Source organism: Mauremys reevesii, linkage group 12, assembly GCF_016161935.1.
Source record: "Mauremys reevesii isolate NIE-2019 linkage group 12, ASM1616193v1, whole genome shotgun sequence".
In the NCBI taxonomy this organism is placed as follows: Eukaryota; Metazoa; Chordata; order Testudines; family Geoemydidae; genus Mauremys; species Mauremys reevesii.
This window is the reverse complement of record NC_052634.1, coordinates 6,755,646-6,772,277: the sequence shown is the minus strand read 5'-3', so window position 1 is coordinate 6,772,277 and position 16,632 is coordinate 6,755,646. Positions and strand designations below refer to the sequence as shown.

Genomic DNA, 16,632 nt, shown 5'->3' with positions numbered 1-16,632 from the left:
CGGGGGAATTTTCGCAGTCTTGTTACTAGGCAGTTAGAACACATGGATATGTACGATTAACTACGGAATTGTGAGGGATCTGGGATAGTAGCTGTATTTGAAAGAATTAATTAAAAATTATAAATATGGGGAAAAAATGGATCGACACAAATTACTTAGACAAGGTGGGTGAGGGGATATCTTTTATTGGATCAACTTCTGTTGGTGAGAGAGACAAGCTTTCGAGGTACACAGAGCTCTGCTTCGGGTCTGGTTGCTGGCATTCGGGTGTCGTGCAGGGTCTATGTGGTAGGCACCGATGCCATGGCTTCTTCCGGGCGTGGTCTTCTGTGGGTTGTGGCATAGTTTCTTGGAGTCGGTTCCACTTTTTGTTTTTGTGTTGGGTCACTGATCAGACCTGAAGAAGAGCTCCGTGTAAGCTCGGAAGTTTTCTCTCTCACTAGGAGAAGTTGGTCTGTTACCCACACATACTAAGGCACGACACCTTTACCCTTCCGTGGGCTCAAGGCTTAACCTGGTTAATTTAGATATCCCTACCCTTTCCAAGGTCCTCGGGCTCCAGGAAAAAGGCACCTATCCATTCCCAGTTCCTAGGAATCGGGGCATAATCTTCTGAGGTTTTGCAGGGCCTTGTACCAGTGAAAGGGCCCTACACAGTAATATCCTTAACCTCTATTTAGTAACAGTTACCAAAACAGGACGCAAACGCTAAGCATACAATGCTCACCAGTCCCAACAAGGCAGACGAACCTTTCCTGGGGGCCAGTTGGGATCAGGTCGCCCAGGGCTCCAATTCCCTGCATGGTGTGATTGGCAGGGTATCGAGGCCTGACAGCTCTGATCTTGGGCTGCGTCCTGAAGACCCCAGGTTGTATAGTGAAACGTGAGTCCTGCTTAGCTGTACCTTCACCAATCATTTTAAACTCAAGTCCTACAAACCAGTATTTTTCACCCATCCTAGCCCATAAGGAAACAATTCTTCAACCAATCATATTCCACCCCTTAATTTATTTAAATCTGGAAAAAATTAGTTATGCAACAGACAGAAACAATCAAAGAAGTAGACAGAAACCATGCGGATAAACAATGGAAAAATGGGGGACCGTCAAGGCAAAACAATAGATGTACAGATTTCACAATCACAACTGTTATGTGCAACAAAGAGTCCTGTGGCACCTTATAACCTAACAGATGTATTGGAGCATGAGCTTTCATGGGTGAATGCCCACTTCGTCAGACTGTGGGTATTCACCCACGAAAGCTTATGCTCCAGTACGTCTGTTAGTCTATAAGGTGCCACAGGACTCTTTGTCGCTTTTTACAGATCCAGACTAACACGGCTACCCCTCTGATACTTAACTGTTAAGTGGTTCCTTGCCGGAGAGAATGCTATCAAGCAAAATTTTCTTTAAACATCTTAAAGAGATGCCTTGCTTAGCTGGTGATGGTGGGTCCTATTAGGACAGGAATGCCTTCTTAACAGCCCAATATTACATTGTTTTTTATATAATTTAGATGGAATGTGAGGATGTGCCTTTCTGCTTCTTAGCTCATTGCTGCTGCTGCCTACTAAAGAAAAAGGCCTCACACCTTACAGGTTCAGTAAAAGATATTACCTTGCCCATCTTCCTTCTCTAATATCCTGAGACCAACGCAGCTACAACAACACTGCGGACAAATTGCTTAGGTATGAGAAGCATAAATCTAGTTAGCCGGAATGATCCATAGTGAAAAAGGCAGTCGGGAGTTGCCTGTGTCCGTGTGGGCCAGACAGCCCAAGGGTAAAAAAGATTTGGAATTTCCCTGCTTTCTTGTGTGCATCTAGGTCTAGAAAAGCATTGTGCCTGGACTAGGACCAATCTCCTGATGTGCTCCACTGACTGCTTTCTTCTATTTTTGTTTTCCATGGCTTAACAGAGGCTGCAAGTTGTTATGATTAAGGCTACGTTTTAGTCACGGGTACTTTTAGTAAAAGTAATGGGCAGATCACGGGCAGTAAACAACAATTCATGGCCTGTGCCCTTTCCTGACTTGTACTATATACTCCTGACTAAATCTTGGAGGGGGGTGCTGAGGGTGCTCGGTGTTGGGGGGGTTGGCGGGGCTGGCAGGCTCCATACCCAGCTCCGAGCAGCTCCCGGAGGCGGGGACATGCCCCTCTCTCCCTCAGCTCCTAGACAGAAGCGTGGCCAGACACGGCTCCGCATGCTGCCTCTGCCCTGAGCGCGGACTCTGCAGCTCCCATTGGCCGGGGACTGCAGCCAGTGGGAGCTGCAGGGGGTGGGGTGCCTGTGGGCAGAGGCAGCTTGCAGTGCCGCCTGGCCACGCCTCTGCCTAGGAGCCGAGGGAGGGATGTGTCGCCAGTAAGCCCCACCCAGAACCAACCCTCACCCCCTCCCGTGCCCCAACCCCCAGCCCTGAGCCCCCTCCCACATCTAAACCTCTGGTGCTGCTAGGGGAGGGGGAGCACGGTGGCCTGAGACTGTCCCAGCAGCAGCCAGTGGGGCTGGTCCAGGGTCTGCCCGAGCTGCCCCCAGGCCAGCTGCTGTAGAAATCACAGAAATCCGTGATGGAAAGTTACGGAATCCATGACCTCCGTGACAAACTCACAGCCTTAATTCTGTTTCCTTTCAGTGTAAGAGCAATTATTTTGTGGGGAGCTTTTATGCTGTATGGCTTATATTAATGAGTGGGATTCTTTGGGTATTAACATAAGAACATACGAATGGCCATGGTGAGTCAGACTAATGGTCCCTCCAGCCTCGTATCCTGTCTTCTGAGAGTTGCCAATGCCAGATGCTTCAGAGGGAGGGAACAGAACACAACAATTATCAAGTGATCCGTCCCCTGTCATCCAGTCCCCGCTCCTATTACTCAGAGGTTTAGGGACACCCAGCCCATAGCGTTGCTTCCCTGACTGCCTTGGCTAATAGCCAGTGATAGACCTATCCGCCATTAACTTATCTAACTCCTTTTTGAGCCCAGTTATACTTCTGCCCTTCCCAGCATCCCTTGGCAAGGAGTTCCACAGGTTGACTGTGCACTGTGTGAAGAAATACTTCTTTCTGTTTGTTTTAAAACTGGTGCCTACTAATTTCATGGAGTGACCCCGGGTTCTTGTATTATGTGATAGAGTAAATAACACTTCCCTATTTGCCTTCTCCACACCAGTCATGATTTTATAGACCTCTATCATATCTCCCCTCAGTCCTGTCTTTTCTAAGATGACCAGTCCCGTCTTTTTAATCTCTCCTCAAATGGGAACTGTTCCACACCCTTAATCATTTTTCTTGCCCTTATCTACATTTTCTCCAATTCTCAAATATCTTTTTTGCGTTAGAGTGACCAGAACTGCACACAGTATTCGAAGTGTGGGCGTACCGTGGATTTAAATAGTGGTATTATGCTATTTTATGTTTTATTGTCTATCCCTTTCCAAATGGTTTCTAACATTCTGTTCTCTTTTTTGCCTGCTGCTGCACACTGAGCAGCTGTTTTCAGAGAACTGTCCACAATGACGCCAAGATTTTTCTTGAGTGGTAACAGCTAATTTAGACCCCATCATTTTGTATGCATGGATGGAATTATGTTTTCCAGTGTGCATTACTTTGCATTTACAATGCAGCATTGAATTTCATCTGCTTTTTTGCTGCCCAGTCACCCAGTTTTCCGAGATCCCTTTGTAACTCTTTGCAGTCTGCTTTGGACTTAATTATCTTGAGTAATTTTTCATAATCTGAAAACTTTGCCACCTTACTGTTTACCCCTTTTCCCAAATCATTTATGAATATGTTGAATTGCACAGGTTCCAGTACAGATCCTTGGGGGACCCTGCTATTTACCTCTTTCCACTGTGAAAACTGACACTTTATTCCTACTCTTTGCTTCCTATCTGTTAACCAGTTACTGACCCATGAAAGAACCTTCCCTCTTATCCCATGACTGCTTACTTTGCTTAAGAGTCTTGACCATGTAAACCTTGTCAAAGACTTTCTGAAAGTCCGAGTACACTATATCCACTGAACCTCCCTTGTCCACATGTTTGTTGACCCCCTCAAAGAATTCTAATAGATTGGTGAGGCATGATTTCCATGTACAAAAGGCCTGTTGACTCCTCCCAACAAATTGTGTTCATCTATGTGTCAGGTAATTCTGTTCTTTACTATAGTTTCAACCTGTTTGCCTGGTACTGAAGTTAGGCTTATTAGCCTGTAATTGCCAGGATAACTTTTGGAGCCTTTTTCAAAAATTGGCATCACATTAGCTATCCTCCAGTCATGTGGTACAGAAGCTGATATAAGCAATAGGTTACATACCACAGTTGATAATTCTGCAATTGCATGTTTGAGTTCCTTTAGAACTCTTGGGTGAATCCCATCTGGTCCTCGTGACTTATTAATGTTGACACCTCAGTCTGGAACAAATCCTCAGATTTGTCACCTAAAAAGAATGGTTTAGGTGTGGGAATCTCCCTCACATCTTCTGCAGTGAAAACTGCTGCCAAGAATTCATTTAGTTTCTCCTCAATGGCCTGGTCTTCCCTGAACACTCCTTTAGCATCTCGATTGTCCAGTGCCTCCACTGATTGTTTGGCAGGCTTCCTGCTTCTGATGTACTTAACAAAACTGCTGATTTGAAGGATGCCTTTTTGTCTCTAACTGCCTCTCTTACTCTGTTTAGCCATGGTGGCATATTTTGGTCCTCTTACTTTTTTTTTTTTGGTGGGGCGGGGAGGGGAATTATATTTACTTTGAGCCTGTGTTATGGTGTTTTTCGAAAAGTTTCCATGCAGTTGTAGTCATTTCACTCTGCTGACTGTTCCTTTTCATTTCCATTTCACTAGCTTCCTCGTTTTTGTGTAGTTCCCCTTTTTGAAGTTAGATGCTACTGTGGTGGGTTTCGTTGGTGGGTGTTTTTTTCTCCCTACGAGGAGGTTAAATTTAATTACATTTTGGACGCTGTTACTGATATTCCCAATATCAGTACAGTATTTGTTTGCTGCTGAGTCACACCAAACCCATAATCAATCTGTGTCGCCGATTCTTGGGGAAAACCACCAGTAAACTGTGTCATCAGTTACAGTGAATTACAGTTTGATAATTGACCAGGCTCCATCCTGCTGTGCATGTCCATGCAGCTGTCTAGGGGAGCACCAGGGAGGCCCCTCTCCTGCCTCTCCAGAGCCCTTGGCAGCACTTCTCCCCCTGCTGGCTGCGCCTGGGAGTAGCAAACCCCTCCCAAAGGGGCAGGGTTTCTCGCATTAGCACTCCCACATGCAGCCAAGGTGGGTGCACTGGGCAGCATCCACTGAGTCCCTTGCTCTCCCCTCTGAGCACTGGGCATTGTCTGGGGTTCTCTGAGCTGTGCCCCGGCCTGGGGTCCCTCAGCGCACGCTCCCAACCCTGCACTATTCCTCTGTCCCACCGAGTCAGTTGGCTTCGGTGACCTCTTCCCTCTCTCAGAAGGGAACCAGCCTTTGCTGGGTCTGTGGGGAGGCCCCTTCCTGCCCAAGTGCCTGTAGGATGTTGTGCGCTGAACCAGCATGAGCCGCCCGCCCACTGAGCCATCTGTCCTGGTTGTGCTGTCACCCAACCGCCAGACTCGGCGGTTAAGCACCCCAGGGTTCCTAGCGCTGCTCCCAGGCTCGCTGCGTTCTGGGCAAGCTTCAAGCCCTGGTTGTGCAGCACCCCCAGGAGACTGGGGAAGTGCCGGAGGGGGGCAAACTCCCAGGACTCACCTGGCGCCAGTGTCGTTTCCAGACCAACGAGCATGGTGGAGGCCCAGACGTGCACAGCGCTTCTGTTCCTTCCTGGGACAGAAGAGCCCTTGCTGCCGTATGGCAAAGCCCATAGCCTGGCCTGTGCCGTGGTGGTAGGTTCTGGGGGGCACAGGGTGAATCTGTGCAGTGTGATAAAAACACCAGGCACATTTCTCTGGGGCCTGGTCTTTGACCAGCTGCACTCGGGGGAGTGCTGGGTTTGGGACTAGCCAATGAGCATGGAGGGGCTAGTTCTGGTCACCCAGGTTGACCGATCTGGATGCAGGAGGCTATTTCCCTGGGGCACTGTGCTGAGCTTGTTACTGCTGCATGTCAAAGTGAGTGGGGTGGAAATTATCAGTCGATTTATCTGTTTTGCAAGGCTTGGAGCAGTATCCCATGGTGCTAGGTGCTGTCCCAACGACAGTCCCCGATGGGGCAGAAAACACAAGTGGGTTAAAAAAAATTAAAATCAGTGGTTGTAGTGCTGGGGCACCTCCTTTCCAACTCCTCTAGCTGGGATTCCCCTCCTGCCTGGCCGGCTGGGAAGGGCGGGGTGGTTGTGACTCCATGACCCTGGTTTAAGTGACCCGCTTCCTTAGACCAGGTTTCTCATAGCTCTTGGTATCTCTGCTCATTAGCCAGTGGACAGACTTGGCAATTGTTATGAGCTAGAAGGCTCAGTAGCCAACGTAAAGACCAAATAAGAGATTACGGAAAATCACACCAGCGATGGGATAGTTACCCAGCATAAAATGATAGGTTTTAATAGCCTGTTGAGAGGGAATAATTCAGCTCCCTCAGTCCAAGTTGTCTTATGCAGCTCCGTTTATCCCGACGCTAGACTATTCTGAGAACACGCTGCCGTGCTCCTTCAATACCCTCCTTGTCAATGTTCCAAGCCCAGCTGATGTGCCAGTTCAGGTCGAGAGCAGCCTGTTGCCATCCATCCAAATGCATCTCTGGAATTAGATTGCAGAAATGCAGGCCGCTGATCCAGTACTGGCAGTGTCTGCTTTGTTCAGAAGTGCTTTCCCCAGGGGATACTCAGAAGCAAGCCCCAGGCACGCTGTAGTGTACAGGAAATGGGTAGTGTCCCTTTAAATAGTTGGAGAGTCGTGACCAGTGTTCGCTGTCTCTTGATGTATTAATGTTTATTCTCACAGCTGGCCCCAGCCCAGAGCAGCTGAGAGGCTGCTCTAAGTTGCACAACTGGCATCAGGTCATTAAGTCCACCAGGGGAGGATTGGTATAGTTCTGCACCCCCATCCCCTCTCACTGCCCACCCCATCATGTCCCCTCCCTCTCTTGTCATGCCTGCCACACGGGGGCTGGCAGCAGTGCAGACGCATCCGCAGGCCAACCCCTTCTGCTGACGGAGTTCTCGGCTGGGCATTTGGGGCCAGGCCCCAGCCCCTTGGTGCAAACGGAGTGTCTTGTGAATGTGGATCGACAGCTCCCAGTGCTAGTGAGTCCTGAGAGCGTCTCCTAAAAGGGGGAGACGCCGCGTTAGCACTTAGCAGCCTTACCCTCCTTAGCTGGCCGGCGCTGTTATGCCGCAGACCACTTTGCATAGAGTCGGCGTGTACTGTGCAGATACCAGCCATGCAGGCTGAGACCCCGGCCCAAGCCCAGCGACAGCTCCCGTATCTGTAACAGAGTGAATGCCCTCGCAGTTACTGGGGGTGGCCCTGCTTGACCTGGCTTGTGAAACCATTCAGAGGAGCAAGAGGCTATTTAACCACATGCTGAGCTGCTGCAGGGTGCATGGGATTCCCAGGGGAAGGCAGAAGGGAGCCGTGCAGGGACAGAACTCTGATCGCTACTTGGTTAGAAAAACTGTATTCCCTTCAGCCAACATAGTTGAAACTTCTTCTAACCCTGAAAACTGCTTTAAAACTGCCTTTTGGTAGAATTGCCTTGCCAGGTTCGTCACCGCTGCCAACCATGTCATAGGTCTCACCCCCACTTAGAGCTGTTGGGTTCTAAAATGGGGACCTGCACTGGTTTCCCTCTAAACTAAAATCCTAGTTTAGATCTGGTAAAAGCTGCCACCACCCAATCAGGTACGTGGATTGGGACACAATCCTTCCCCAAAATTCTAGGGGATCCCTAGAGCCCCAAATCCATGGAGTTCTTACACCCAGGAGAAATAAACCATTCCCCCCTCCCTTTTCCTAGGAGAGATACCGGGACTTAACTACAGAGGGATGCCTCCCCCTCCCCTTTCTCTGAGAATCCACCCAAAGAAAGATTAACCAAGTTCTTAACAGAAAAGATTTATTAAAGAATAAAAAGAAAGTAACTTGTCTCTGTAAACCAAGATGCAAAAATACAGGGTCTAAACTTATCAATCTCTGGAGAGAATCCCCACTCCTTTCTTTTTCAGTAAAAGCAAAGTAACAGCAAACAGAAATAAAGAATTTCCTTCAGCAAACACACCACTGCAAATGTAGAAATCAAATTATAAGACTAACCCGCCTTTCTAATTAATACTCACTATTGAATAGTAGGAACTACTCCAGGAGAACTTGGAGACATGTCTGGCCTCTCTTAAATCCAAAAAGAGAACTCAGAGCCAACAAGGAACACAGACAAAGGCTTCCCTCCACAGAGATTTGAAATTATCTTGTCTCTGATTGGTCCTCTGGTCAGGTGGTCATCAGGTACTGCATGTTAACCCTTTACAGGTAAAAGAGACCTTAAACCTTAACTATCTGTTTATGACAGGAGCCATGCAGGGACAGAACTCTGATCACTACTCGCTTTGCAGAGATGGAAATGCTTCATAGATTTTTACGGCCAGACTGGGCTGCATAACACACGCTGGAGAATTTCACTCAGCAATTCCCACAGTGAGCCCGGAACTGGTGGGAAGAATTCCCCAAAGTGTGAGGCATCCCTCAAGCCCTAGCCAGGTATTTATCTGTCTGAGTGCTGCAAGAGAATATATTAAAATAATGACTCTGTGGTTACTGCCTGCCTGAGCGGAATCTGCCTGGCAATTAGCTTTCATTGTGGTGCCACGCAGCAAATTTTATTAACTGCCTGTTAATGATGGTGTGAATGAGACACCCGAGCGGGCTTGTTCATTAGAGCACTCTGCAGAACAGCCACGTTCATGGGCTGCAGCAGGACTGCAGCGTCAGGCAAGGACACGGGGCAGCAGGGTCTTCCCGCGCAGAGGGCCAGGCACTGATCTAAGGCCCTACCCGACGGCTGGGGTGCCATTCCAGCTGGAGGAGACATACCTAGGCTAGTAGTGTTCAAGCTAGCAGGCTAAAAATAGAAGTGCAGCCCCAGTGGCTGGAGGGGCTAGCTATCTCGATCACAGACCCAGCCTAGATCCTAAGCCCCCATTCGAGGTGGCCACCCCATCCCACCCCTCGTGCCGCTGTGGCTACACTTCTCTTTTTGATGCACTAATCCAACCAGAGCTAGTGCAGTGCAAGTACATCTCCTTGAGCTGGAAATGACACCCCAGCCCCAGTGTAAACACACCCTCGGCTGGACTGATGTAAATAAGGAATAGCTCTGTTCAGGCTCCTGGAGTTACCTCCAGGTAAGGCTGGCATGAGCAGAATCAGGAGCCGCATGTGGATCTTCAGCAGGTATAAATTGGTATGACCCCACTGATGTAATTTACACCAGCGCAGGATGTGGTCTGATGCAATGGGCCGGTTATGTGCTGTGATTGCTCTTAACGTTCCTCAGCAGCAGTCTGTTTGAAGTAGCTGTGCTAGCAAATGCACATGCTGAGCTGTTTGCAGAGAGGCAGTGTGGCCTATTGGATATGCATTGGGGTGGGAGTCAGTCATTCCCAGCTCTCCACTGGTTTGGCAGTCTGGCGGCGCACGGCAAGAGCGGATTGGACAAAGTGTCTATGAAGAAACTTTGTTTATATTATGGTGCCATTTAGAAATACCGATCCACAATCAGGGCCTAACTGCACCAGGTGCTATACAAACACATGGTAAAAGACAGTCCCTGCCCTGGGATGCATATATTCCAAATAGACAAGAAGAGGTGCAGGTAGGGAAGGATTCTCTCCATTTTACAGGTGGGAAAACTGATGCCCAGATGGATTATGTGATTTGACAAGGTCACAGAGAGGATCTGTGGCAGAGCTGGGGGTTGAACCCAGGTTTCTGGAGTCCTAGTCCTTGGCCACAAGGCCAGCTGTCCTGTCTAACAAGTAGAGCTTCTTCCTATAGGAGCAAACCACAGTGGGTGGGAAAACCTGACTGGGAATCACTTTGAAAGACTCCCTTAGGGCCTAGCCCAGGGATAGGCAACCTATGGCACGCGTGCCGAAGGTGGCATGCGAGCTGATTTTCAGTGGCACTCACACTGCCCGGGTCCTGGCCACCGGTCTGGGCAGCTCTGCATTTTAATTTTAAATGAAGCTTCTTAAACATTTTAAACCCCTTATTTACTTTACATACAACAATAGTTTAGTTATATATTATAGACCTATAGAAAGAGATCTTCTAAAAACATTAATGTATTATTCAGCTTGCTGTGGTTAAGGGCCTGTTCTATTCGGTGGGCGTAGTTAGGCTAAAGGCTGGGATTTAGCTAAGGCGATAACCACGGGTCGGCTATTTTGCACTTTCATTTGAGAGACCGACAGGGATAGTGCACTGTAGGATTCTGCAAAGCAGGGGTTCGGGGGGAGCTTTTGGAACGAGGTTGCTATGCCATATCTATGAAGTTAGGCTCTGTTTACATACAGTATAGGAATGGTTAAGAAAGAAGTGATGTAAATCATGAATATCAGCGTTGGATGCTTAGTCATGGAAACTGGGAAGGCCATACATGGATCAGGGCAACTATTGGCCTTTTTGTAGCTGAGGCCTGGCCTGATGTGAGTCATTAACATATGTGGGGGCGGCCTCATGATAGGATTAGGGAGGCCAAAGAATCAGCAGGTTGGAAACTGGACTTTCGTGCTAAACAAAACACATAAATAGGTCAGTAGACTCGAAAGACAACATCTGAGGCAGCTCTGAGTGGAAACCACCCAGGGAATGGTTGGAACTAGATAACAGAGGGTAAGATCTAGATAACAAGGGAGACAATCAGTTAGGAAAATAGAGAGGAGGGGATGAGCAATGAGCTCCCCCTGGCACACTGGAAAGTTGGGGACTGTAGCTCCAGCCCCAGAATTGGTGCCTATACAAGGAGCCGCGTATTAACTTCTGAAGAGCCGCATATGGCTCCGGAGCCACAGGTTGGCCACCCCTGCTAAAAGGTCTGATGCGATGGCTAGTAAATGCAATGAGGTGTGTAAAGGTACATAAAGGAAGAGGGTTTCTGGGTTGCTTTGGAGCTGTGATGTACCTTGCGTCCACCCTGCTGCATTCCTGGATGTCAAATAAAGATACCCTGAGTGACCGTCTGGAGTCAAGCTGAGTTCTTGGGAAGTCGAGTGGAAAGGGAGAATCCCAACAACTATAATCAGGATAAAGAATCAAATATGGTTCCCATTTCTTTGTGTTCGTCTGGTCTCCCAGATGGTTTAAACTGAATCAGGACCTCCTTTCTGATGGGCTGCACTGACTTTCCCTTCCATCTCTTTCCAACAGTCTCCATGAGCTGTAAGGATGCACAGCGCAAGATGGTAAGAATTAACAAGTCAGGAAACCACTTCACTGTGCTTATGCTATTCTAATCAGCCTGGCTCTCAATCCTTGCCTATGATTTCAGTTGTAGTTGTCTGTATTAAATACAGTTTCTGGGTGTGTTTTGCCCCATTTCATCTTCTCTGTTAGCTTGAAGTAACGGCCTAAAAAAAGAACCTTTTAGCTGTGACAAGTGCATGTTGCATCTGAATACAGAATCTTTTAAATGTAATAATTGTTTGGGCTACAAGTAATTTTGTTCACTAACCTCTGTGGTGCTCCAGGCTATCCAGGTAATCAGATCTCATGCTTCAGGGCATGCCGATTGTTGCCTAGGGCAGGAAGGAATATCCCTGTCCCTCCCAGCCCAGCCCAATGTGCCCTTGTGAAGAGGGGACATCCGTGGCCTGGGGGACAGCAGGGGGGTTGGGAGGGGAGGCCCAGGCTGCCTGTCATGAGGCAAGCATCAGTCCAAGGCATGGGTGGGTGACTGACCAAGTGGAAGGCACAGAACAGGGGGAATCACTCTCCCCAGTTAAATGCCGCCATTGTCCCGGCTCACAATCGAGGAGATGAGCAAACCTGGGAGCTGGTGATGATGCAAACTGAAATGTGAGGAGCAGCTGCCTGGCTTCTAAAGGGCACCACTGTGTGTGCGCCAATGACTGCAGCTCAGCATGGGGCTGCTCCAGTGAGAGTACCCCATGAACTCTTCATCCCCTGCCATTCCTCTCTTTCCTCCTGTCTGTCTGTTCCTGGTCCTCTACCCTCCCTCGTCCACTCCCTCTGCATTATCCCCAGCCTACCTAGCTCGTCCTGCCCTTGTGCTGGGAGGGTTACTCGGTAAATGTTTATAATCTTTGGTTTCTGTGGCTCTCTCCCCAGCATCAAGATGCAGCCAGCTCTGGGGTGGAACGTGGCAGCATAGCACAGCACAAAGCAAGAAAGAGTCCCAGTGGGAACTGATAGTCTTCATGCAGGTGAGAGACCCAACAGTCTTCCTAGCTCTGTTTCCTTTGAAGCGAGATGGTTACAGGCCAGCACGACCACAGGGCAACAAAACCTGCTCAGCTGCTGTGTCCTAGCCAACAGCAGTGCATGCCTCAAACCCACTCACCCCACATTCCCAGAGGTCAGGCGAGCGTCTCCCAGGTTCTCCCTGTCTTTCCAGCCCAGCCCAGATGGCTGCAGGAACCGGAACTGCACGTGTTAAAGAGGATGGGTGTTGCTGGGTTCTTCGTAAATAAACGATGCTCATCAACCGTCTTCTTTCCTGGAGGCCTATTGGGCTGGGCGTGAAGGAATCGAGCCAGGCCATTTCCATTTCACGTTGCCTGCATTATTCATGGCTCCAATCAAGAGGCATGAGAGCCAGGTTGGCATGCGCTGGGAACAGAAGGATGCAAGCTGTGCTGGGCACCTCTGCCAGACGCCCCCACTTAGAGCCCCCCCAAAGGCAGCAGGAGCTCAATTCTGACCCTGCTCACTCCATCGGGCTGGTGACAATCAGCATGGCTGTGCCCACTTACACCAGCCGTGCATCTGTCCCATTGGCGTCAGTGGTGATTACCGGCAAATCTGGCCTTAGGCTCCTACCTCACAGGGGGCACAACCCGGGGCTCCGCTCACTGGCAGCGTGAGCAGAAAGGCCAAGGATTGAGTGGGCCCTGGAGGTGGAGAAGGGAGTTCGGGCTGAGCACTGGTCCCTCCAGGGTAGGGTGGAGGCATGTTGACTTGAGGGGAAGCTGGGAATGCACGGTGCAACCCCCGGTGCTGGCACCTTTCACTGGTTTTAATTTGATGTGTCCGGCAAGAAACATGCTGAAAATCTGGAAGAATTGGAGCGAGAGCCAGGGGGAAGGGTGCTGCAATGCCAAGGGACTGCATTTCAATGTGGACCGAGGTCTGTATGGTGTCTAGAGGGCCCAGCCGTTCTCCTGGCCAGCTCTTGTATTCCCAGCTGAGGGCATGGCTTTCTCTTCGAGGGGCAGGATGGCTCCTGGATGCAGCCTAGCCCTGCACATGGAATACAGAAACCCAGCACATCCGAACCCCACCCGTCGCTGCTCTGGGGGCCAAGGGAGACTCCCACGGAGAGCCCAGGGGCTGGGGGAGGAGGCTGCAGTGCTGAGAGGGGGGTGGGGCTTTTAATCAGCCAGGGTATGAGCCGCAGTCACTGGCTCCGTTGCCTCCTGCCCGCCCCGGCCTCTTTGCTCCGTCCCTGCAGAATTTGGCACCTTGGCCCGGTAACTCCTTGGCTGCCTGTGACGGGAAGGCGGTGGTGGGTAATGGCTTACACGCTGAGCAGAGAGGATGCCAAGGGTTTCCATTCGCATGAGCTGCGTTAAAGCGCCCAGCAGGTGGGCCGGCTGAGTGCAGTAGCTCAGGGTGCAGCAGGAGGAGGGAGCAGTGCGGGGAGCAAAGCGGGCAGCTGGCTTAGGTAAGACGCAGAGGCGGATGCCATGGCTTGGGCAGGCCTGGCTCCTTGCTCCAGAGCCTGGACCCTCCATTTCCCACAGCACTGCCATGCAGTCACACTGGCCACCATGGGAGCCGTGCTGGGAGGGAGGCTCCCTGGGGGCGAGGGCCCGGAGGCTCAGGGCTGCTTCATGCTCGTGCTTTGAGTTTATCTCCAGGGAATCGACTGTGGGAAAGGAGCCCAACAGGGAGTCCCGGCACGCGAGTTCTTCTGTCCACAGAGCAGGTTTTCTGTGCAGGGTGAGCTCTCCGCCTCACCCCCTACATACCTGCACTGGGACACGGAAGGGCTGAGAGGGGTGGGGGTCTGACTCCACAGCCTGCTTGTTCACCTGCCTCTCTGCTGAACCTGCCGGCATGGGAGGAGGTGTTGTGATGGGGGCATCTGTCTGGTAGGGTCTCTGTTGCCTCCCAGGGGCATTTCCCTGGCACAGGGAACCCTGCCTACACTCGGGTATAGAGAAGGCTCAGCAGCCTTCAATGCAGAGCACAGGTTGGGCCCAAAGAGGGAGGGGACAACTGGCCGGGACATTCTTGAGCCCCAAGATTGTGCGCCCTTGTGAATGCTGGGGGGGGCACTGACTTAGAGCCACAGCTTGAGCTGCCCTGGGCCACATCGGGGGGTTGCACCAACCCCCGGAGCCGCTGAACAGGGGAGGTGCAAATTGCTTCCTTTCTGTCCCTGGGCTAGGATGCATCTGTCACGGAGCAGCCAGCACCAGCCCTGGCCTGGGTTCACACCGTCGGCCAGGAGCTCACCGGCTGAGAGTGTCACCCCACCCCTGGAACTGGCTGCTGCGGCCAGGCTCCCTCCCAGGGCTGGCGGGTGCAGAACCGCTGGGCTGGGCTGCATCCTGCTGGAATGTTCCCAGCCCCTGCCTGGCCGTCTCTCAGCGGCTCTGTCTGGTTGTGGGAGCGGCTTGGCACTCGGCTGCTGTTTGTGAGCGAGCCCCACAATGCACCGGCGCGCTGTGATTCATGGGGTTGGGCTGGACCCTTTTCTATCCATCCTAGCAGGCACATGGGGTGGTGGATTCTCAGCAGGGCTCCACAGGACCCCCTGCCTACCCCCTGGCCGTAGGTCTGTCCGTGTCGCCCTGCCTACCCCCTGGCCGTAGGTCTGTCTGTGCCGCCCTGCCTACCCCCTGGCCGTAGGTCTGTCTGTGCCGCCCTGCCTACCCCTCTGTCTGTAGGTCTGTCACATTCTGAGTGCAATCTCGCCTTAGGTATCACTTCCGCAGACTTCCGGAGGGGGAAGGCTGCACCAGCTCTCTGCTTTTCCTTTGTGTCATTCTCCTTTGCCTGGTGTCTGGGGGATATTCCTCCATTGCCAGCCCCTTCATGGAGACCTGATCTCCCCCCAGTCTATCCTCACCTCTAAGGCTTCACATCTGCCCAGCTGTCTTGGGCTAGCCTGGACCATGAGATTCCTTCGCTGGCTTGGGAGAAGGGATAACTGCAGAGTGCGCCTTCTGCCCTCTCTCCTCCCAGGAGATGTGCCGCCTCCACAGAGCAGCTTGGGGGGCTGGTGATTGCCATGTGTCTGCTCACTCTAACAAGCAGTCCTACCCTCTTCATCAAATGTGTCCAGGACGACTGGGGTGGCTGCTGCTCTCTGAGGTATGGAAGGGAGCCAGCTTCTGATCTGCAGTAAAGACGCCAGCCTATAAACTTCTGCAAGAGCTTAATGTCCAAATGGCTGCAAAACACACAGCAAGGAAAGGCACTGATTAAAAACAGACAACTCTGCCCAGAAACTGCACACTCACTCCTGGCTATAAGTCCCCGAGTGCTTTTCATCTCCCATTGCCATAGCATGCATCTATTGGCGTTGCTGTGTGTTGTGCTGCTCGGTGTGTTAAATTGTGTGTGTTATATGCTGCTGTTTGTGTGCGGAACTGTGTTTTTTTGCGTTGGTGGCTTACAATAATGTGCATGTAGTGTTTGTCTATTGTGTTGATGTGTGTTTACACAGTGTTGTTTTTCTCTCTGCATGTTGCTGTGCGTGAAATCGATTCTGGATTTGTGTGACACGGACAGGCCCAGGCAGGTGTGTTCCCTGTGCCCAACCATCTTCTCAGTATTCACCAGCGGGGGTCACGTGTGGTCTCTGCCAAAAGCTAGGAACTAGCTGCTCTCCCAATAACCGGGACAGTGCTCGTACGGGGAACCAGGTCCAGAGCTCTGTGAAGTGGGACACACTGTTCCAAACAATCAACATCTGTCGAGCCAGCCCAGGTCTTGTGTTTAGTGGCTGGACCAGGTGCAAGCTTGAGCCTTTACAAGGACAAAAGACCCCCAAGAGAATAGGGGATTCCCTGGGCTGGGAGACAGTGGTCTGTCACTGTACAAAGGAAGAAGACAGGGCAGAGGATGTCATTCATTATGGAGGCGACACTGGGAGCAGGAGTGGCTCACGAAAGGCGGCTTGCCCCTGGACAAGCACTGTAAGGATTGACCATTGGGAGCGAAATACCTTATTAGATGGGGAAATAACTCACTAATAAGTACAGGCTATAGATTGCACTTGTAACCTCGTGTTTCCAAGCCCTTACACTTGCTTGCATTTGAATCTCTATCTGACACACTGCGCAATAAACTTCAGTTTGGTTTGACCATAGACCTGTCTGAGTGCCTTGTGCTGAGGAGCGCGTTGGACTGAGGTGAAACCAGTGAAGTGGGGGGCACTGCTTCCCTGGAGGCGGTAGCTCACTGTACCCTGTGGGTGTCCAGAAGATAAGGGTCGGGCCACTGGAGTGTAACAAAGTGGGG

At 50.9% G+C, this 16,632-nt stretch overlaps 1 long non-coding RNA gene across 1 annotated transcript; it reads left to right on the top strand.

Moving 5' to 3' along the window:
- Positions 1-8,500: 8,500 nt before the first annotated feature.
- On the top strand, positions 8,501-16,629 carry LOC120375741. The gene is made up of 3 exons (XR_005586713.1): positions 8,501-8,676; positions 11,347-11,381; positions 12,268-16,629. It is a non-coding gene; the product is annotated as an uncharacterized LOC120375741 (long non-coding RNA).
- Positions 16,630-16,632: the final 3 nt, after the last annotated feature.